Consider the following 22,976-nt stretch of genomic DNA (forward strand, 5'->3'; position numbering starts at 1 on the left):
TCTCAGCTGCAGAAGTCCCTGGATTTCTGTTTTGAAGTCATCACTCTTAATCATCTCTTCAGACTGACAGATTGAGGATCTAATTTATTTTTCTTGACTAAGCTAGAATCTAAAACTAAAGGATTATGCTCAAAAGATAGGCTATTAGAATCTGTAATCTATATGCTCACATTCACTTAAATCTTTTCTTTTTATCTCATCAGGCTCCCAGAGCGCCAGCTGGGAGTATGCTGCATGAAGCTGTTGTGCGGGCATTTCTTGCGGCTCTTGCTTTCCTCCTGCTCAGTGCCATTGGTTGTCTAGTGCTGGTGGTGCTCTCACCTGCAAAGGGATCTCCGACAGGTAGGATTGGTGCAATGCTCGCTGTTGTGGGGGAAGTTGGTTCTGCAGCGATTTCTTGCTTTATTGTCTTCCCCCTTATGGCACTGAAGCTTTGGAGGATGAAATTTGGCGGTGCAGCCGTAGGTGACAGCAATGTTTGAGGTCTTCATTCTTTACTTCACCTGTACTTGTGTTTATGTAGAATATAATCTTTTTTTTTTTCTGTTGTGACTTTGCTGTTTAACTTTGTGATCATTCATGTCCACTAGAACACGAATTGACCATTTATCTTACAATTCCCATGATGTTTGTGATTGGGCAGCTATTACAGCATAGCTGTTTGCTGAAGACTGAAAACTTTGAGCAAGTACCATTGCTTAAAAATTAGTTGTCATAGAGAATATCTCCATCGAACCTGATGGGAAGCCCCAAATTTGCAAAGGGCTGGCGGTGGCCATTGGGTGTTCCTGCACAGCCACAGTATCTACTGTTTTATGTATATTGTATATCATCTTAATTGGTGCATTTTTTTGTCTAATAATAAACATTGCAGTAAAACAGGCCCCCAACTTCAGAGCATAGCTAGTTGCTACTTGTCAGTGGTGGTGCAATGCCAGTGTATCATTGCATTTTTGTAGAAGTGGTTGCCAGAACATACTTTGTTAGCAGTAGGAGATTGTCTCATTGTTCACAGATTTTTACCCTTCTTTTTTATTTCTCTCAGCAGCAACTTACTACAAATATAAAACAATAGAAATTAGTGATGAAGTTGAGAAATTGGTAGATAAACTTGTCAATATTTTCATAATGCTGTTTCTTGTAAGAAGATATGGCATGTGGTTTGTGGTTAATTCTGGCATTATAGGTTCATGTTTTTATCCCCAAGTTCCTGTAAATTATTAAGACTACATGTGGTATGCTAAGAAGTTGAGTTGAGTGATTTATACGTGTATAGCTAAACATGAGTAGCGCACAAGCACAATCTGATTCAAATTTGGCCAAAAAAATTACTTTCATGCCATGTGCTTACTGTCGATGCCAAAGCACTGTTATATGCTGCTGACCTAACCAAAACTTAACCTATTTTATTACCAGATGACAATGACAAGAAAAAATGACATTGAATTTGAAGATCGCAAGGAGCTACACCACCTAGCCCTGAATGTTGCTGAAGTTGGTGGCTAAACACAAGTGATTAAAGTCAGTCTTACTGCTTTGTACAGCTTCTAGATCCTAATTCCTCAGCTATGAAGTTCACTGTTGTGGGCGTAGAATGATTGTTGATACTTCCCTGTACTACTTCCTATCTCAGTTTGATGGTACACTGTTTTTCTTTTTTGGAAAAGGAATCAGGAGTGCTGCCAATGAAAGGTATAAGAATAGATTACATGAATTTCCTAGTGCTGGTATGCTGTACATATATGATGCAGGAAATCGTGTCCAGGGAATGATATGATGTTAAGAGGCCATTTTGTGGCTTTTACTCCCCTTCTCATACACATTGAACGATACAGACTTTCCTCTGATGTCACCTCTTTATGTTGACTGGCTTGCTACTGCCTTATTTGCCAGTTAGCTCTGCGGCAGAGTAGTTGTTATCTCTGTCATTGTGAGCTTACGTTGTGTTAGTTGTTATCTCTGTCATTGTGAGCTTACGTTGTTATCTCTGTCATTGTGAGCTTATGTTGCATTAGTTGTTATTCTCTGTCATTGTGAGCTTAATCTTCATTCCCTATGTTGTCTTAGTTTGAATGAGCTTGGACTGATTGTAAGCGTTAAAGTGTATTTTTCCCCTTAAATTCTCAACATCCATTATTTTTCCCTACATGTTACCTTGTTTTGAAGTAGGATATAGACATATAGTAGTCATCAAAAATTTGATGCTTGCTAATTGTTTCGTTTTGCTTATGTCATTCATTGTGGATCTACTGCTAGTATAAAATGCTCCCCTGCATGTACTAGTACGAGTTTTAGTAGGATATGATTAGTCCATGCAAATTATATGGTACGTACTAGAATTGCTCTGATCTTACCTTTGATTTGCGTGTGATAAATAACTTGATGGTACAAATTATTCTGAGTTGTTTTTTAGAAAAAAGGAAATATTTCCGGCCTTTGCAGCCGTACACAGACAAGTTCTTGAATAATTCTCAGCACAATTATTCTGAGTTGCTTGGGTGGTGAATTAGCGTCATCCAGTTTATCTCGGGTGTTATAAGGAATATGTCAAAATAATTTTTATCAACTCCGAGTCCGTAATTAAGTACCATGCCTCTATGTAATTTGGTTAAAATTATTCTCTTCCAATAAATGTGGATTGGAGTGGAAAATGGACATTTTTTTCCCTCAATCCTTCCAATGCATATGGACACCGGAGGGAATTATTATATGTTTCCAAACGAGGCAGTAATGAAACTAATACCCATGGTATACGATTAGGCTAATCCCAGTGGGAGTTTCATAGAGGTTTCATGCACATTAAATACGGTGACACATCAGCATATGTGATGACATGGTATGGTAGTTATGAAGTGAGAGAGGGAAGGGGTTTCATCAGGATGAAACTGTGTATACACTGTTTCCAAGACTATGAAACCTATTGAAACTTGCATTGGGGGCTATAGAGTTTCATTTCATCTAACCATATCCAATCACATGCCTCACAATTAAATGTCATGGGCATCCTATGAAATCGTGAAATGAAACTGTGCACTGTGACTCCCTGTTTCATTCATGAGAATACGGGATGATGTGGCATCCTTAGAAATAGTGTAATGAAACATTGCACTGGGACTAGCCTTACGAATACAATAGAGGATATGATCACACCGCCATCTCATCACACAAGCCAGGACTAGTTTAGATAGCTTGTTCTAACTACCATTAAAAGTCCCGAATGGCTAGAATAATATCCTGTTTGGTTGACCGGTAACCATAAAAACAAATTTGTGACGGGTTTCGCTGAGCTAGTGCCAATCTTGATTGTAATTGCCAATCAACGATCACTCCATTAATGCACCTACCCTCGTCAATGTCGCCACCTCACCTTATTGCTACCATCCTGGACGCTTCAAGCTTATCCTCACCATATGATCCTCAGTTGCCGCCTCTATCAGTTGCTGAAAACAGTCGCAACGAGCACATCTCTTTTTCTAGTTGTCCCAAACTGTCAGGGAAATTTGACCCCTTAATGGTTTTCCAAGAACTAAGAAAACAATAAGGTCGTTTGGTTAAAATTAAAAGTTTAACCAGCAACATGACAAAGAGCTCCAAACCATCCTGTATATTTTGTTTATTAGAGTATGTTTGGTACATCGAGATCCATACAACATTTAAAGTTTGTAGGAAAAATTTAAGTAGTTTAAATCTCGGCTTATTTATTTGTCCAACATAAGAATGAGGTAGCTCAATGGTCCAAAATAAGAACGAGAAGCTCAATCAAACAACTCAATTTGCCAACAACTTCAACTCCAAAAGTTTTGGGAGCTAGAGATGACTAGCTCCAGAAATTCATAAAACTAGAGCTCTATCCAGCAAGGCATCGTAGTATCCGGAAATGGCTAAAAAATAATGTGTGTGAGCATGAATTGATAAAATGAAAATAGAAAAGAAAATAAGAAATAGAAAAGGTATCATACTGAAATCCACAAGTTAACTACTTTTACCATGGCCTCAGTGTTTCTATGATTCACTTGGGTCCTGAAGTCATCAACCTACATTTATCACAATTTTGCATAAGTGTAACCTAATTGACCGAGAAGAGACAAAACTTAAATTGTTGTATTTAATTCTTTCTAACTTACATAGATACAACATTGCAAGCTATCTTTAAATATGTATTTTGGAAAAAAAAAGCTATAGCACTTCTATTTAAAACAAAAGTGGTATTGATTTATTATAAATCAATGGGTATAATTCATGTTATTGGTCAAAGTACTTAAACGAGTAACTAACTATGTTTTGTGCAATCTATTGGGTGTGCTTAGGAATACCTTTGTGATGATAACTCGTGGGAGATTGAATCCGAAGGCATCAAGACCCTTCCCGTGTCCGGAACTAAGCTATTGCACATCCACGCTGTTGTCTCCTCTACCACACTAATGTACCTAAGTCAAGGTTTTCATCGAATTATCAAAGCCTAGCCATCCCAATCGACCATCCTCCACGGTGTCACGCTCGAACTCCCATAGAATGGAAATCAGAGATCGAGGGAAGGATTTGGGGGTAGAACTCGACGGAATCCCAAGGAAGGATTCTCGCGAGAGGGTTTTCAGGGAGAAAGGTTTAGGGTTTAGTTATCTGATACCTCTTGTTCTTCTCTCCCCCTCATCCTCACATTACATACTAGCTAGTATATGGGCTCAGCCCAGCGTTACGTTAGTTCACAGGTCCAACTTCCTGACGGGCTTCTTTGTCCTCCTTCCTCGGCCCAGCTCTTCATTCACTCCAGTTGACTCAGTCACCGGTTGGCTCGTGACATCCCCCCTCCATAAGCAAGGACTTGTCCCCAAGTCAGTGTATCCGGAAAGTTTGCATGCATGCTTGAGAGATCTTCCCAGGTGGCCAGAGCCTTTGATAGGCCCTTCCATTTTACCAGAACACACACTGTGGTCTTGTCTCCTTGACACACTAGGCGTCGCTCGAGGAAGGCTTTAGGAAGAACACCAGTAATGTTGTCAGGAGAGCAAGCAGCAGGAATGTCGATACTGACCTGAGTGTCTTGTGGAATGGCTTTCTTCAACATGGAGACATGGATCACTGGATGAATCCTGCTTCCAGCCGGCAGCTGCAGCTTGTAAGCCACCTCTCCAATTTTGTCAGTGATTAGATAGGGCCCAAAGTACTTGTAGGATAGCTTCTGGTTAGGTCGGTGAGCTACAGACATCTGAATATATGGTTGCAGTTTAAGAAAAACCCAATCACCAACTTGAAAAGATCTTTCTGATATGTTCTTGTCAGCTTGATGCTTCATACGTTGTTGAGCTCTTTGTAACTGTTGTTGTATTAGTTGTGTCATCAAGGTCCTCTGAGCCAACCATTCTTCGAGATGTGAAGAAATGGTGATAGTCCTGATTCCCAGTTGGCGTGGTTCATGCCCATACAACACAAAAAATGGAGTTTTGCCCAAAGCAGAGTGATAAGTTGTGTTGTACCAAAATTCTGCTAATGGTAACCACGGATGCCATTTGTGAGGACAGGAATGAATAGAACACCTCAGATAAGTTTCCAAACACTGACTGAGCCTTTCAGTTTGACCATCAGTTTGTGGATGATATGAAGAACTCATATTCAATGTGGTATCACTGGAGGAAAATAGTTCTTGCCAAAATGTACTGGTGAAAATCTTGTCCCTATCTGAAATGATGACAGAGGGCATGCCATGCAACTTGTAGACATTTGACAAGAATAGATGTGCCACGTGTTGTGCAGTAAAAGGGTGAGACAATGGTATGAAATGCCCATACTTTGAGAACTTGTCAATGACAACTAAGATGGTATCATAGTTTTGAGATTTGGGTAAACCCTCAATGAAGTCCAAACTGACGATGGACCAAGCTTGGTCAGGTACAGGTAGTGGTTGTAATAATCCAGGCAATTTATTGTGTTCTACTTTAGCCTGTTGACACACTTGACATTGATGTATGAACTGTTCAATTTGTTTCTTCATATTTGGCCAAGAGAATATAGCCTTAATTCTGTTATAAGTAGCTGTAATACCAGAATGCCCCCAATACCACTACTATGCAAAGCCATGAGAATGGATTGTTGTACCTGAGTGTTATTACCCACCCGAATTCGCCCTTTGTATTTGATGATTCCATCCTGCAATGTATAATGAGGGATGGCATTAGGGTGAACAGCCAGTTCAGACAGCAGGTTATTTGCCTGATCATCCTTCAAGTAACCCGCTACCACAGCAGAGAGCCAAGTTGGTTTTGCCACTGATATAGCCAGGAGTTGTGCTTGGTCAGATTTGTCAGTGTCTTGAGATGGTAGTCGTGATAGAGCATCAACTACTTTGTTGGCTGCCCCTTGTTTGTATTGAATTCGGAATTGAAGATCCAAAAGCTTCACAAAAGCCTTCTGTTGCATTGGTGTGTTGAGGTGTTGCTCTTCCAAATGAATCAGTGCCTTTTGGTCTGTTCTAATGACAAACTTAGCATGTTGTAAATACTGTCTCCATTTAGCAACAGCCAACAAGACAGTCAAGCACTCCTTTTCATATGTAGATAAGCCTTGATTTTTGGGCCCCAATGCTTTACTGAGAAAAGCCAGAGGGTGGGATCCTTGTATGAGAACTGCACCAATTCCCTGAGCAGAAGCATTTGTTTCAATAACAAACTCCTGTTGGAAATCAGGCAATTTCAAGACAGGTGCAGATGTGAGGGCAATTTTGATAGCTGCAAATGCTTCCTGAGTTTGGTTGTCCACTGATAGGTGACATTTTTCTTCAATAGCTCAGTTAAACTTTTACTGATCACTCCATAATTTTTGATAAATTTTCTGTAATACCCTGCTAACCCAAGGAATCCTCTAAGCTATTTACTGTTTGTGGGAATTGGCCAGTTTTGGATTACTTGGATTTTGGAGGGATCTGTGGCCACCCCTTCTGAACTTATGATATGCCCCAAGTACTCCAATTGTTGTTGCGCAAAGGAACATTTGCTTGGCTTCACAAAGAACTCATGCTGTTGTAGTTTATCAAACACCAATTGCAGGTGTTGCAAGTGCTGCTCATAGGAAGGACTATAAATCAAAATGTCATCTACAAAAACTAGCACAAATTTCCTATTATACTCTGCAAACATTTTGTTCATGGTATCTTGAAATGTGGCAGGGGCATTTGTCAAGCCAAATGGTATCACCCTGAACTCATAATGACCATTGTGAGTCTTAAATGATGTTTTGTGTATATCTGAGGGGGCCAATCTAATTTGGTGATAACCAGATCTGAGATCCAACTTAGAAAACCACTTTGAGCCACTCAGTTCATCTAGTAACTCATCTACCACAGGCATTGGATATTTGTTCTTCACAGTTATGGCATTTAATCTTCAATAATCCACACAGAATCTCCAGGTACCATCCTTCTTCTTAACCAGTAACACTGGAGGGGAGAATGGACTTTTACTGTGTTGGATGATGCCTCTTCTCAGCATGTATTTGATTTGGACTTCCATCTCATCTTTCAATTGAGGGGAATATCTATATGGCTTCAGATTCACTGGTTGGGATCCAGGCAGTAATGGTATAGTGTGATCTATTGGTCTGGTTGGTGGTAATGTTTGTGGTTCTTGGAATATAGTTGCATTTTCCTGGATGAGCTGTTGAACTTCCACAGGGATTGCTGGGTCAGTTTGTTGGTCCACCACCCTGCACAATTGCACCAGCTGAGCTAGCTCTTTCTTTTTGATAATGTGCTGAAGGTTCTTGGCAGAAGTCATGGAGCATTGCTTGATCTTATCTCTGAGGCCCCTAAGAGTAACTCTTTGCTTGTTATGAGTGAACTTCATTAGCTTCTTTTTCCAATGGACCCACATAGGACTGAACTCAGCTAACCAATCCACTCCCAATATTATATCATAACAGTTGATGTCCAATACTCTCATATCAGTGGTGAAAGTGTAACCCTGAGTGTACCATTCCAGATTTTTAATTACCATATTAGTTGTCAATTTGGTTCCATCTGCTATGACCACTTGAGCTGCAGTGATTGCCTGCATTGGGCATCCCAAATATTGTACCATTTTCTTGCTGATAAAGGTGTTAGAACTGCTTGAATCAATTAATATGAGGACCTTTTGATTATGTATAGTGCCCATCAACCTCATGGTTTTCTTGTGTGTTGTCCCCTCTTGAGCTACCTCAGATAAATTCATCAAAATCTCATCAGAATCAAAAGAATTGTCACAGGTGAGTGTTTCTTGTCCTTCCTGGTCCAGCTGTAAGGCTTCCCATGTTTCTTCCACAATGTGAAGTGAGACATTGTCTGGACACTTATGATTTGGTCCAAATTTTTCTCTGCACTTGAAACAAAGCCCTTTTGCTCTCAACATGGCCTTCAAGGAATCAAATTTCCTTTCTGGTTTCTTCAGTGATGTTTTGGTTTCAGTAGTTCCAGATTCACTTGGAGCTTCCCCCAATAAGCCCTTGGCTGGATCTAGCAACTTGAAGTCCCTCTTGTAAGGTTCTTTAGCTTCCTGCTTGTAATATGACTTCTTCTTGTACATATCTCGAGCTGTCATGATTTCCTCCTGTGTGATAGCCAGTGCTAAAGCAGTATCAACATTTTTTGGTTCATGCAATTTGATAACAGAACTGATTTCCTCTTTTAACCCTTGCATTAATCTAGTGACAAAAAATGTGTCATCTAAATTACCATTATGTACTAACACCCTATGCTGCAACTCATCAAACTTAATATGATATGCTTCCACAGTACTAAGTTGTCTAATATGAAGCAATTCATCCATCAGTTTTTGGTATTGGTCTCTGCCAAACTTGTCAAACACAGCCACTACTAATTCAGGCCAAGTTTCAATCCTATGCATAGCCTCATAAGTTTGGAACCAATAAGCAACCCCTTTCACAAAATGCATAGAAGCAAACCCAACCCAAGCATGATAAGGAATGTGATACATATCAAAATATTTTTCACATCTATCTTTCCACCATTTTGGGTTATCACCATCAAAACTAGAAAAAGCAGTTTTAGGCATCCTGAAATTATAGCTTGATGACCCAGTATGATGTGGAGTATAAGGCTTGCCAATGGAATCACCAAACTCAACGAAGTTTCTGGACTGGGGATACGATTGCTCACCCTTGACCAGGGGATGCTTAGGGACAAGGGCCCTATCAACAGACCCCTGGTAACTGGATTCGACTCGGTGGCCGCTGGCCCGTCCCTCTTCCTCGCGCATCGGGACCTTCGGAGGTTGGATTTGAGCAGTTGGTTGCTCCAACGCCTCCACGCGCGATGTGAGCTTCCCGACGACCCTGGACAGTTCGTCCACGGCGGTGTCGACCGTGGGGCGCCACTTGTGGACGCCGTCAATCATGTCGAGGATGATGTCCATCTTCTTGCTGATGTCTTTGATCTCCGCCTCCGCCCCCGCCATCCATGTCATCAGAGTGGGAGCCTTTTGCCTGTTCGCCAGATCGAAGAAATCACCGCCACCACACGCCACCAACACCATGAAATCAGAACCAAGGACCCGAGGATTCGACCTAACCTAATACCAAATGTCACGCTCGAACTCCAATAGAACGGAAATCAGAGATCGAGGGAAGGATTTGGGGTAGAACTCGACGGAATCCCAAGGAAGGATTCTCGCGAGAGGGTTTTCAGGGAGAAAGGTTCAGGGTTTAGTTATCTGATACCTCTTGTTCTTCTCTCCCCCTCATCCTCACATTACATACTGGCTAGTACATGGGCTCAGCCCAGCATTACGTTAGTTCACAGGTCCAACTTCCTGACGGGCTTCTTTATCCTCCTTCCTCGGCCCAGCTCTTCATTCACTCCAGTTGACTCAATCACCGGTTGGCTCGTGACACACTGTGTTAGCCGCTAGTGCCCCATGGCCATGCCCAATCAAGGGCGGACCTAGCTAGGTAGAATTTTGACTGGGAGGGGGGCACACCTTGAAAACAACTAAAATTTGAAAGGTTACGCATGGTGAAAGTTTGATAATCACTAGCTAGAGCCAAAAATATTTGAGTGAGGACACGTGCCCTTGTAGACATATATCCGCCCCTGCCACCAACCATCTCCAGTTCTCCACCTTCACCCGACCTTCCTCGCACAGTCAACCCTATAAATCCCGGAAGCCTAAACCCCATCAACCATGTTATGGACATATCATTAAAGTGCTAAAACCATAAATATTTATTATGGACAAATCCATGGGGACATCTTCCATAACTATTTTCCATGTGTAGTAGTATCCTGTGCATTAATTGCCGTGAAATTAAAGGAGAATCCAGAGTGCCCGTTGTGCTCTTCTGCTCCGTGCAAACCATAGGTTGACCTTTTGCCCCTTTGACTTTGGCCGGAATCCAAACACTTCGCCTAATCCTCCGCTCGTCGTCGTGTTCGTCGCTAATCCCATTCCCTTTCACACGGCTCCACCGCCACCAAAGCCCCAAGCACTCCCCCTCCACCTCTCGAAGCTTCCAGAAAGCTTTGGGTTTCACGCTCCACGCGATCCCATGGCAGACGCCGCCGCCGCCGCCGTCGCCATCGCTGCTGCTGCAGCAGCGGACGCGCAGCCGGCGTCCCGGCGCGCCGACCTCGTCGTGGCGAAGGCGCTCGTGCTGCTGTGCCTGGCCAGCCTGTCCGTCGGATTCGCTGCCGCGGGCGCGGTCGCCGTGACATTCGCGGCCTGCAAAGACGGCGATCCCTGCCCGGTGTTGCACGTGCTGGCCGCGACCTGCATCAAAGCCTTGGTCGTCGCCGGGATGCTAGCTTCCGTCGCCCCGGTGCTGGTCGTGCGCGCCGCCATGTGCGACGCGGGTCTCAGGGAGGACCTCACCATCAGCATTGTCAGGCACATGCAGGTATGTCCGCTCCGCTAGATTGCTAGAAGAAATAAGTTTAGGGCGGATTATTGTGCTAGAATCTAGATAGTAAGATAGATTCCTCAGGAAAAAGGGTGTTATTTGAGAGATGAGAGCAGTGTTGTTTTTGTTTCCAGTCCCCCCGCACACTTCGTAATTTCCGAGTTCTATTTTTTTTTTTTGCTGAACTGTTGATTGGTTGTGGCGTTGTAAAACCAACGTTGAGTCCCCTTTGTAAGAAACATTCAGCAGCAGTGGCGGCCTTATTAGGATCTGCTGCATAATGCTAAAGCTTGCTGAAAGATCTCATCATCCAGAAGAATCCCCCGACTTCCTTCAGAACAAAATAATTTCTTATAGTAGTCAGTCACTTATATATTTCTTGATCTCTTTCAAATTAGTTATAGTATATGTGTTCGAGCTTCTCTTCTAATCAGTTTCTGTGATTCCATTCATCCACAGGTAAAACCCATTTTTTGTCTGAATAAGTTGTCCAGATCCTCAGTTTTATTGAAGAGAGGTGCCCTTCATTTCACACTGAAAGATTGTTAGTCTGAAAGATTGAGGATCTAATTTGTTTATCTTGACTAGAATATAATACTAAAGGATTATGCTGGATATATAGATAGGCTATTAGAATCTGCAATCTATGTTCTCGTGTTTACTAAAACTCTTTTTGTCCTCAACAGTCTCCAAGACCACCAATGGGGAGTATCCTGCGTGAAGCTGTTGTGCAGGCGATTCTTGCCGCTCTTGCCTTCATCCTGCTCAGCGGCATTGGTTGTATGGTGGTGGCAGGGCTGTCACCTGCTAAAGGATCTCGGACAGATCATAGGATCGGTGCAATGCTCATTGTTGTGGGGCAAGTGGGTTCCGCGGCGATTTCTTGCTTTATCATCTTCCCCCTTATGGGGTTGAAGCTTTGGAGGATGAAGCTGGGTGATGCAGCGGTAGCTGAGAGCAATGTTTGAGGTCTTCATCCTTCACTTCGCCTGTACTTGTGTTTATGTAGCATATAATCTTTTTTCTCTGGTAACCTTGCTGTTTAACTTTCTCATCATTCATGTCCACTAGGAGGCAAATAAAATTTACTATTTACCTTGCAACTGCCATGATCTTTGTGACTGGCAGCTACTACAGCATAGCTGTTTGCTGCAGGCTCAAAACTGTGAGCAAATACCACTGTTTAAAATTAGCTGTCATAGAGAATACCTCCATTGAACCTGATGGGAAACCCCAAATTTGAAAAGGGAAAGGTGGCTGGCCATTGGGTCATTTGTGTTCATGCACAGCCATATGCCTTTGCTGTCGCTGTATCCCGTGTTTTACATACAATGTATATTAACTTAACTGATGCTTTTTTAGTAAACAGTCCCAACTTCAGCCCATATCTAGTTGCCTGTTTGTCTGTGGTGGTGCTATGCCAGCATATCATTGTATTTGGTAGAAGTGGTTGTCAGAGCATATTTTGTTCACAGATATTTACCCTTTTCTCTTATTTCTCTCAACCTCAACTTACTACAAGTATAAAAACATGAAAATTAGTAGATGAACTTGAGAAATTAGTCGATAAAGTTGGCAATAGTTTCATAACATTTTTTTCTTGTAAAAGATATGGCTTTAACTCTGGTATCACAGGTCCATGTTCTTACTTCTTGCCCCCCAAGTTCTGTAAATTATTTAGAAAGCTACCTTTGGAATGTTAAGAAGTTGAGTTATGATATGTACACGACTTGTATGTATAGCTAAATATAGGTGGAACACAAGCATAATATGATTCACATTTTCCAAATTTGTTTCATATTGTGTGCTTAAATGTTGATGCCAAAGAACTATTATATATATGCTGCTGTGATCTAACCAAAACTTAGTCTGTTCTATTTACCAGACAATGACAAGAAGAGAGGGCATTGAATTTGAAGATCGCAAGGAGCTACACTACTACCTGATCCTGAATGTTGCTGAAGTTGGTGGCTAAACACAACTGATTAAAGTCAGTAGTGTTACTGCTTTATACAGCTATAAGTATATATTAATTCGTCAGCTAACATTGTTGTGGGTATAGAATATGATCGTTGATACTTCCCTATACTTCTTCCTCTCACAGTTCGATGGTACACTGTTTATTTGCTTTTTTTTGTTTTTTTTTTTGGAAAGGAGGCAGGAGCGCTGCCAATGCATTAGGTTACATAAGTTTCCTAGTACAGGACCTGCTGCTTCATGAGTCGGCTTTACATGTGATGTTTGAATTCGTATATGTTGATTGGCTTGCTACTGGGTGCTAGTTGGTTTTGCGGCAGAGTAGTTGTTATCTTCGTCATTGGGGGCCTAAGTTGTGTCTTCATTTGCTATGTTGAGCTTGGACGAATTGTAATAAGCGCATTAAAGTGTATTTTCCCCCTTTCTTCTTAGATGATTCCCAACATCCAATTGTTTATTAATATGCATTATTTTTCCCCTTAATGTGTCTTCAAGGAGGATATAGTACGTAGCCATCACAAATTTGATGCTTCCTACTAATTGCTTCATTTTCCTTATGTCACAAAAGATTCGTGTGTACTTCTCCTCTGGTAACTCTGATATTGCTGTTCACTATGCTAGAAAAGATTTGTGCTGGCGGCAAAAAAAGGATTTATGCTGGCGGGTTTGGCAACTGCTAGCAACCTTCTGCCAGCACAAATGCATATTTGTTCCCACCGCATAGGCGGATCTACTGGCGGGTGCGTGCAGGCCAGCTCCTAGCACCTTTGTGCAGGCAAGTGCCAATCCTACCCGCTAGCACCGTAATTTCCGTGTGCCAACACAAATTGTTTCTAGTCTCTTATGCATGTACGTGTATACTGGATGGTACAGATTATTCCAATTTGCTTGCTGGTTAGTGAATAAGCATCATCCAGTATTTATGGTATTATATAGAAGGAATATGTCAAATTGAATTTTAGCTATTCTGATGGCGCAATAAAATTTGATGCATCAATAGGATGGAGCCAATATTCATGGAATAGGAATACTGTAAGCAACCAGGGAAATTAGGGAAGCGTTCTCACCTCCATAGAGTCCGCGTACCTTTGTTTATATAGGCAGGGAAACACCCCCGTGTGGTTTACAAGTTTGCAATCTCGGGTAGTTGTTGAGGCCGATTCATCTAAGATATTCAGCTAGTTTGTTACAACAACTCTACAACTTATCTACAACAGAAGATCTAGATGAATCAGCTCCAATCTAACCCGATTATAACTGTTACATTGATATCTAACAGCCCCCCTCAACCATAACTTTCCTAAGTTAAGATTGTATCTAAACTGTTCTAGCTTCTTATTTGTGAGAGCCTTGGTAAACCCGTCAACAACTTGATCATGAGTGGAGATGATTCGAACCTCCAGTAATTTCTGAGCAACACGTTCCCTCACAAAGTGGAAGTCGACCTCAATATGCTTTGTGCGAGCATGGAAGATAGGGTTTGCTGTCAAGTAGGTAGCTCCAATGTTACCACACCAGAGCCTTGCTACTGGAGGAAAGGAGAAACCTAACTCTTTGAGAAAAGTTTGAATCCACATCACTTCTACCATTGCATTTGCTAATGCCTTGTACTCAGCCTCTGTACTGGACCTAGACACTGTGGCTTGCTTCCTTGCACTCCATGATACTAGGTTGTCTTCAAGATACACAGCAAACCCTTCAGTCGATCTCCTGTCATCAACATCACGTGCCCAGTTTGCATCAGAGAAAGCACTTACAAGCATAGAGGAGGATTTCCTTATTTTTATTCCAACATCAGTTGTAAATTTCAGATATCTCAGTATTCTCTTTACCGCAGATCAGTGAGTTATTGTGGGAGAATGTAAAAACTGGCAAACCTTGTTTACTGCAAAGGCAGTATCTGGACGAGTTAAGGTCACATATTGTAATGCACCAACAATACTCCTATAACGTGTTGCATCTTCAGGGACGAGTTGTTCTCCTTCTTCAAGGGTCAGTTTCTCAGAAGTGGACAGCGGTTTATAGACAGGCTTACAATGTGACATTCCAGCACGCTTAATAATATCAGATGCATATTTGCTTTGTGACAAGTGAATACCATTGCATGCCTGTTTTACTTCTATCCCAAGGAAGTAGTGGAGAGTTCCCAAGTCCTTTAGAGCAAAGTCAGACTTGAGATCCTTCAATAGTGTTGTTACTGCATTCTGAGAAGAGCTGGCTACAATTATGTCATCAACATAAATCAACAAGAATATGGTAATACCACCCTTATTAAAGAAGAACAATGAAGTGTCAACCTTAGAAGGATTGAATCCAAGTTGCTATAGTTTTTCACTCAACCTTGAATACCATGCTCTGGGGGCTTGTTTCAAGCCATATATTGCTTTATCTAACTTGCAAACATATGAGGCTAAGTCCTTATCTTCATACTCTGGTGGATGTCTCATATAGACATCCTCCTCAAGAACACCATGCAAAAATGCATTCTTTACATCTAGCTGCCTGAGACACCATCCTCTGGATACTGCTATAGATAGAACAACTCTAATAGTGGCTGCCTTGACAATAGTTCTGAAAATATCTTCATAATCTATCTCATATCTTTGTTTGAAACCTTTTTCTACCAAACGTGATTTATATATGTCTATACTCCCATCGGATTTCCTTTTGATCTTATACACCCATTTACAGTCTATGAGATTTCTACCCTTTATTGCTGGAACTTAGTGCCATGTTTTATTAGTTTGCAAAGCACTATATTCTTCATTCATAGCTAACTTCCAACTACTATTAGTAAAATCTTGGGGCTCACCATTAGCAGCTAAGCAATCATATCCATACCTCACAGTACCATCTGTATACTATTTTGCCTTCCTTGTTCCAGCTTGCAGCCTTGTGCGCGGATGATTTTGCTCTATCACTGTTGATGGTGACATTGTTTGTGCAAGGACTCCATCAGCATGCGGTGCTGCGTCTGTAGATGTTTGAGCCACAGACGATCCAACGCCTGAGACCTGGCTGGGGATAGGATCTCCATCGGTGCATGAGCGACGAATGGCGGGCGAGCGCGTGTTGGATGTCTGGCCGCCCCCTATCGGTCTCCCGCGCACTACCGCTGACAGGAGACAACGTGTCGTCGTGCGAGAGGCGCGGCTTGGAGTCCAGGCCAAATCCGCCTGACACGCGCGTGGGAGGCACCGTTCCTGAGTCTGATCCGCCTGCAGGCAAATCATCCTGGTGACCCGTGCTATTCCCGCCTTCTTGTATCTCTTGCATACAATCATTGTTTTCTTCCGCAAAAGGATCATTAGATGCAAAATTTTGAACACTAGTCAACATGTGATCAACTGTATTATTATCCCCCCTATGATCCATGTGCGAAGCTGAAGGAAAAAGATCAGGAAGGATATTAATTTCTGCTCTTAGGCATGCTCCAGCGTTTGCGTGTAGCTCTTAGAAGGGAAAGACAGATTCATCAAATATGACATCTTAGATGTAGACTCGCCCCATGGCCACGTCCAGACATTTGTAGCCTATATGAGAAGAGCTATAACCCAGAAAAACACAATGTTTGGAATGGAAAGCGAGTTTATGAGAATTATATGGTCTAAGATTAGGCCAATATGCACACCCAAAGACTTTTAGAAAGGAGTAATCTGGTTTCTTGTGAAAGAGATATTCAAAAGGTGTGGGAAAATCCAGAATCTTTGAGGGCGTACGATTTATTAGGTAGGCTGTAGTGGCAAAAGCTTCATCCAAGAATTTGAGAGGCATAGATGCATGAGCAAGTAAAGATAGCCCAACTTCAACAATATATCTATGTTTGCACTCAACTGCTCCATTCTGTTGGTGAGCAAGTGGACAGGATACAAGATGAGTAACACCAATTTTAGTAAAAAATGAGCTAAGCTTCTGATACTCGCCTCCCCAATCTGTCTGCATAGCAATGATCTTACTATTGAAGAGACGTTCAACCATGTATTGGAAATCATGAAATTTTTAGAAGACTTCAGATTTGAAGCGAAGCAAGTAGATCCAAGTAAATTTACTATAATCATCAATGAAACTAACATAGTATTTATTTCTGCCTACTGAATCAAAGGCAGGACCCCATACATCTGAAAAAAATAAGTTCTAGTGTCTTAGATGAAGCACTAGTGGGAACTGAATAAGAAAGTTGTGGCTCTTGGCTTGTTGACATGCATCACAGACAGAGTTTTTATTGGACTCTACTAAACAAGAAAGATTATTGCTGCTAATGACTCAATCTGAAATGATGGATGGCCTAGGCGACTATGACACCTTTCCGGAGAGGGCTTCAAGGCACCAAAAGCTTCTCTCCTTGAGGTGGCCGATGGTATGGGGTAGAGGCCGTTTCTACATCTGCCTTCTAGTAGAATCCTCTTCGTTGCTTGATCCTTAACAATAAAGTAATTTGGGTGAAACTCGAGGAAAGCATGGTTATCAGATGCAAGGCGATGAACAGAAACTAAGACACTAAGTTTTTGTCAGCAGCAGGAACATGAAGAACATGATTAAGATGCAAATTACGACTAGGGGTTTTAATAATAGCATGACCAATGTGACTAATATTCATACCTACATCGCTTGCGGTGTGGATCTGATCCTTCCCCTTGTACTTGTCTCTCACAATAAGCTTCTCCAGCTCTCCTGTGATGTGATCTGTTGCTCCAGTATCAATGTACCAGTTTGTGTCCATGCCATAGCCATGTGTAGCTGCAAATGCGCTCTTCTGATTTGGCACATAATCCTCATCGAACCTGTACCAGCATTCAATAGCAGTATACCCATATTTGTCATAGACCTGGCACTAGGGTTTGTCAGTGTTGGAGCTTCCGCGACTCCAGTTCCGCGTCCTCCTAACGCACCTGATGATGTGTTGCGGCCACAGCCTCCTCCACATCCATGGTAGTTTCCACCACCACGGCCTCGCTTGGTAGAGTTGGCAGATCCCTATGATCCACCATGCAGCAGATCCATCCTATAAATCAAAGCTGAGAGAATAGCTCCCCCACGGTGATTGGCTCGACTCGTGCAACAATGGCCAATACCAAGGGGTTGTATTCGATGTCAAGGCTGGCCAGGATGTAGGAGACCAATTCTTCGTCTCCAATGGGCTTTCCAGCAGCAGCCATGTCATCTGCAAGCAATCTCATCTTGCCAACATACATAGTAATTGACATGTTACCTTTCTGAGTCGTGGCAAGGGCAATCCTGGTGTTGACCGCCCGTGCGCGTGAGGCAGATGCATACATCTTCTCCAATGCAGTGTATACCACATGAGGGGTCTCTAGCGTGGCGACCTGTGCCACGACGTCCCGTGACAAAGATGTCATCAGGAACCTAGCACTTGCTGCTCCAGAGAGTGCACCGAGTGATGTACTCCAGGTGAGCATCTTTGTCGCCTTTTCTCAAACCTTGCCGTCGATCTTAGCAAGGGGGGCGACGTTGGTGCCGTCAAGATAGCCCTGCAGCTGTGCTCCTCGCAGCATGGGCATGATTTGTGCTTTCCATAATGGAAAGTTCGTCTTGGAGAGCTTCTCGGTGATAGTTTGGCCTAGCAGTGGCGTAGCAGCAGCGAATGAGGAGCTCGCCATTGTGTATGGATTTTTGGTGGATGATGGCTAGATGTATTTGTGGGAGGTGGCTTTGATTACCATGTAAGCAACCAGGGAAATTAGGGAAGCGTTCTCACCTCCGTAGAGGCTACGTACCTTTGTTTTTATAGGCAGGGAAACACCCCCTGCGTGGTTTACAAGTTTGCAATCTCAGGTGGTTGTTGGGGCTGATTCATCTAGGAGATATTCAGTTAGTTTGTTACAACAACTCTACAACTTATATACAACAGAAGATCTAGATGAATCGGCTCCAATCTAACCTGGTTACAACTGTTACATTGATATCTAACAAATACAAGAGAATGGGATCATTTGGTCTCATCATCACACAGTCCACGGTTCAGTGACAAGGACCCTATTTTCAAATTCTTGTCTTACCACGGTATTGATCTGACCAGGCCCCAAATCCTAGCGGTTACAAATGGTTTTTCATAACCAGCCAGTTTTCAATTGCCATGATCCTCAATTGTCATCTCTAGTTCTCTACCCGTTGCTCAAAAGAAGCGTGAGGAAGGGCACCTCCCTTCCTTCTGCCAGCGCGAGTATCATATAATGAGATAATCGCTCTAATAGGACATTTTCTGACCTTGCAGCCTGATACGCGGAGGTTTGTGACAAAGGTTGTCAAGCAGGACTACTTGAGGTGCCTGAGGGTACTCATCAAAACAGTAGACTTCACGCAGCAGACTACGGAGTTGCAGGAGTTGCTTGGTGAGGCACAACAAATAATAGAAGAGTTGGGAGGTGAGAGTAATCGGAAGTATAAGTATGATATGTAGGAAAACCACGTTACAGGCGGACATTAGGAAATCAGATTGAAAGCTGGCATGAAAGGACTTCCTCAGACTTCATCAACTTGTTAGAGCCCAATGGCTTGTACATTTTCTGCAATGTTTGAAGGTTGCAAGAGAGAATCACTTGCCCAGGGATACGCAAAACATAAGCCGTTATTCATCGTAGAGGAGAAATTTACAGGAAAGGTTTATTACCTGGTAAGATTTTGTGCATTTTGCACAGTCGGTGTACTTCCATCTTCCCTATTTTAAAACATGGGGTGTTTGTAAAGTTGGATGCATGTAGGGAGGACTCATGAAGGGTTGGGTTGGGCACTTAGGTTTACCCAATATTTTGGGTCAGATTATTTGGAGTTTTCTTTTTCTAAATTCGTATTTGGAAATTGATACCAATGTTTTCGCAAATAAATGAAATTATGTAAAATTTCATAGACGGAAAACCAAAATCTTTAACACTACTAGAGAAGAGTCATCCCAGCCGCCCCATCACCTCCGATTTTCGGCAATCCGGCGGTAATAACTCATCACCGCCAGTTTTTTACATAATCCGGCGGTAAAAATGAGACCGGCGGTGATGATTTTTAACATCACCGTTGGCTCGTAATACGAGCCGGCGGTGACCGCTGGCTCGTATTACAAACTGGCGGTGATGTCTCCCTCGGACCAGAAATTTTTATGAAATCCAAATTACCAGCAACTCGCATCCGCGCCCCCCCCCCCTCCTTCCGCGACCCCTCCCCCCACCCGCACACCCTCCTCTCTCTCCGCCCACTTCTTCTCCAGCACCGCCCCTCTCTCCCCACTTCTCCAGCGCTCCCTCTCCTCCTTTCCCTGGTCGGCCGGATCCCCCTCCCTCTCCTCCCTCTCCTCCCTTCCGTGGCAGATCTTAACCCTTCCCTTCCTCTCCTCTCCCCTGGCCAGATCTCTGCCACCCCTCCCTTCCCCCCTCCGCGTGCCCCTCACTCGCCAGTTGTAGTGAGGAGCGGCAGCGGGGTGAGGAGCGAGCGCGACATGCTCGGAGGCCAGGGGTGCAGGTGCGGCATGCTCGGAGGCCGGCGGGCGCGGGCACAGGCATGGCTAGCGGCGCACGGCGGGGCTCGGCGGCCGGCAGGCACAGCCTCAGCTAGCGGCATGGCGACAGCTACCTCTCTCTCTGAGTCACAAGGAGGCTGCGGCCGAGGTGTGGCCGCCGTTGCGCTCCAGGCTCGGCGGCGGCCGGATCCAGCTCGCCGTGACACTCCGAGCTCCAGTGGCGTCCGGATCCAGTAGTGGAGCGGAGTGGCGATGGTAGGGATTTTTTTTTTTATAATAAGGCTTCACCGCCGGTTCCAAAACCGGCATCACTGCCGGTACCCCCACCACTACCAAATTTCATATGACGGGTCCTAAACAGGCAGTGAAGGTGGTTTTGGAGCTGGCGGTGATGGCATTTTCTCTAGTAGTGGTGGCGCAATGCTTTGAGTGCCAAAATTTAGAAGGAAAATTACTCACTGCCTAAATAGGGCGCTAGGTTCCTCTTGCTCCACGTATGGCCCACGTGACCATTGCGACCTCCTTGATCTTATCTTAACAAAAGAGATGATGCTTCACGTTGTTGAAAAGCACTCTTGAGATAGATATATTGGTGCCTTCGTTTCCACCAGAGTCTACTCTTTGGGTGGATTTGACATACGAATAGGAGCAGCTTCGTGGAATAAGATTGCGGTAAGAAGATATCACGTGGCGCTAAGGATGATGCAACTAATCTGAGAGGGCTCAAATTCGAATATTTGGGGCCCAAAAAACATTCAAGTGGCAACTATCGGTATGTTAAAGTTTTTGTGACAGAACAACCATCTAATTTAAATGGAACACACATTTATACGACACCATTGACAAATTAGGCATATTTATTTACAAGGTACTAGTATTGATAAAGAAAAACTTGGAAAAAATCATTAAAAAAAACTGGTACTAAAACGTCACTATTCTTCCATCACAGCTCACAGGACAATCACTGGACCAATGACTTAGGCCTAATAAACCTAGAGCGCATCCAACGGAAGATATGGCCAGTGAGCTGAACTTGCTGGCCATGCCGGCAATCTTGGTAACCGTGATCCGCTCCGTCTCCGAGACAGGAGCACCGTCGACGTCCTTGGTGAACCATGGGCACCGGAGTGCGGCAGTCGCCGTCAGCCGCTTCTCGGGGTCACACGTCAAGAGCCCTTTGAGCACCTGGAATCCGTCCGTTGACAGCATCTCCTCGTTGAACATCTCGCGCAGCCGGTTGCGGTGCCGCGCTCGCAGCTGCCGCGCCCGCCACACCTGAACCTCGTCGTCGTAGGCCTGGGGCTTCATGGCCTCCCACACCCTCTTGCACGGCACGCCGAGCACGTCGAAGATCTTGAAGAGCTGGTGGGTCTCATCCTTCCCCGCGAACGGCGGCTTGCCGGTGAGGAGCTCCGCCATGACGCAGCCGAGCGACCACGCGTCCACGAGAGTCGTGGTCGGCGTTCTTCGCCAGCACCTCCGGCGCCATGTACGCCATCGCCACGTGTCCTTCTCGTCCATAGACTTGACCGCCCCGTAGTTGCAGATCCTGGCGGCGCCGCTGTCGCCGCCGCCGACGAGGATGTTTTCGGGCTTGATGTCCCGGTGCACGATGCCGTGCCCGTGCATCACCTCAGCGCCGGCCAGCAGCTGCCGCATGACGCGGCGCACCTCCGGCTCCGAGAACGGCCGGTCGCCGCCGCGGTCTCCCATGACGGCCCTGACGCTCTGGACTGCGCGCGACGGTGCGGAATGCAGCGAACGAGGGGTGGCTGCCGCCGGCAGCCGTGAAGCAGGCCTCACGCAGGACGTCGCCGGCGTGGCTCCGGCCGCTCCTGCGGTGAAGGGACTTCACGGCGACGGCCTGGCCCGGCGCGCGGTGGCGCGCCCTCACGACGACGACGCCGCTCTCGCCCTGGACGAGCCTGCGCCCTTCCTGCTTGTACCCGTGGGCGCTGGCCATGCGGCGCTTCCGCCTGAAGGCCCTCGGCCTCCCCTCGGCGGCGGTGGTGGCGACGTCGTCGATCATCGCGGAGATGACGGCGGCTCGCCTGGCGCTGATCGTTGTCCCGGCGCGGCGGTGCTCCTGGATCATGTCGCAGATGGCCGCGACCCGCGTGGCAACCGCGGTCATTTGCGCTGGGCCGGCGCGCTCGCCGTCAGCCATGGAGCTTGGGACGGTGTCAAGCTCTAGCTCTGTGGTGGCGGCAGAAATGGCGATCGAGGACGGAATTGTTCGCGTTTGCAAATGCGCGCTTGGGAACTGGAGAAGCTTTTGGTGATCACCGGAGGGAGATTCAGGGGGATTATATGGAGGAGAACCCCTGGCCCCTGCTGCCGATCGGTAACGCTGATTGCTATGAGAAGTTGAGGACAATGGCAATGACATTTTTCATGTTACGTGTGAACTGAGCGTGTTTGCATCCGTCCAGTTTCAAATTGAACTTGAACCATACATGATACATATCCTAGGTGTCCGTGTGAACTGAAACTGTCCACACTATCGCGCTTGCACTGTGTGGGAGATGTTTTCAGTTGTATTATTTTCTTTTAGAAAATTTAATAGTGCGCTACATAAATGTCAGTGCATTTCAATGTTTCAAGTTTAAAATGAAGCATTCATAATTTCATATCCTATCCATATGCTCAT

The 22,976-nt window shown here is 44.5% G+C and overlaps 2 pseudogenes; both read right to left on the minus strand.

Moving 5' to 3' along the window:
* Positions 1 to 17,868: 17,868 nt before the first annotated feature.
* LOC117862329 (small nucleolar RNA Z247) lies at positions 17,869 to 17,999 on the minus strand (annotated as a pseudogene).
* A 3,248-nt stretch (positions 18,000 to 21,247) lies between these two features.
* LOC117861867 (putative cyclin-dependent kinase F-2) lies at positions 21,248 to 22,460 on the minus strand (annotated as a pseudogene).
* Between the last annotated feature and the right edge of the window lie 516 nt (positions 22,461 to 22,976).

The sequence above is a fragment of the Setaria viridis genome, chromosome 6 (assembly GCF_005286985.2).
Source record: "Setaria viridis chromosome 6, Setaria_viridis_v4.0, whole genome shotgun sequence".
Taxonomy (NCBI): domain Eukaryota; kingdom Viridiplantae; phylum Streptophyta; class Magnoliopsida; order Poales; family Poaceae; genus Setaria; species Setaria viridis.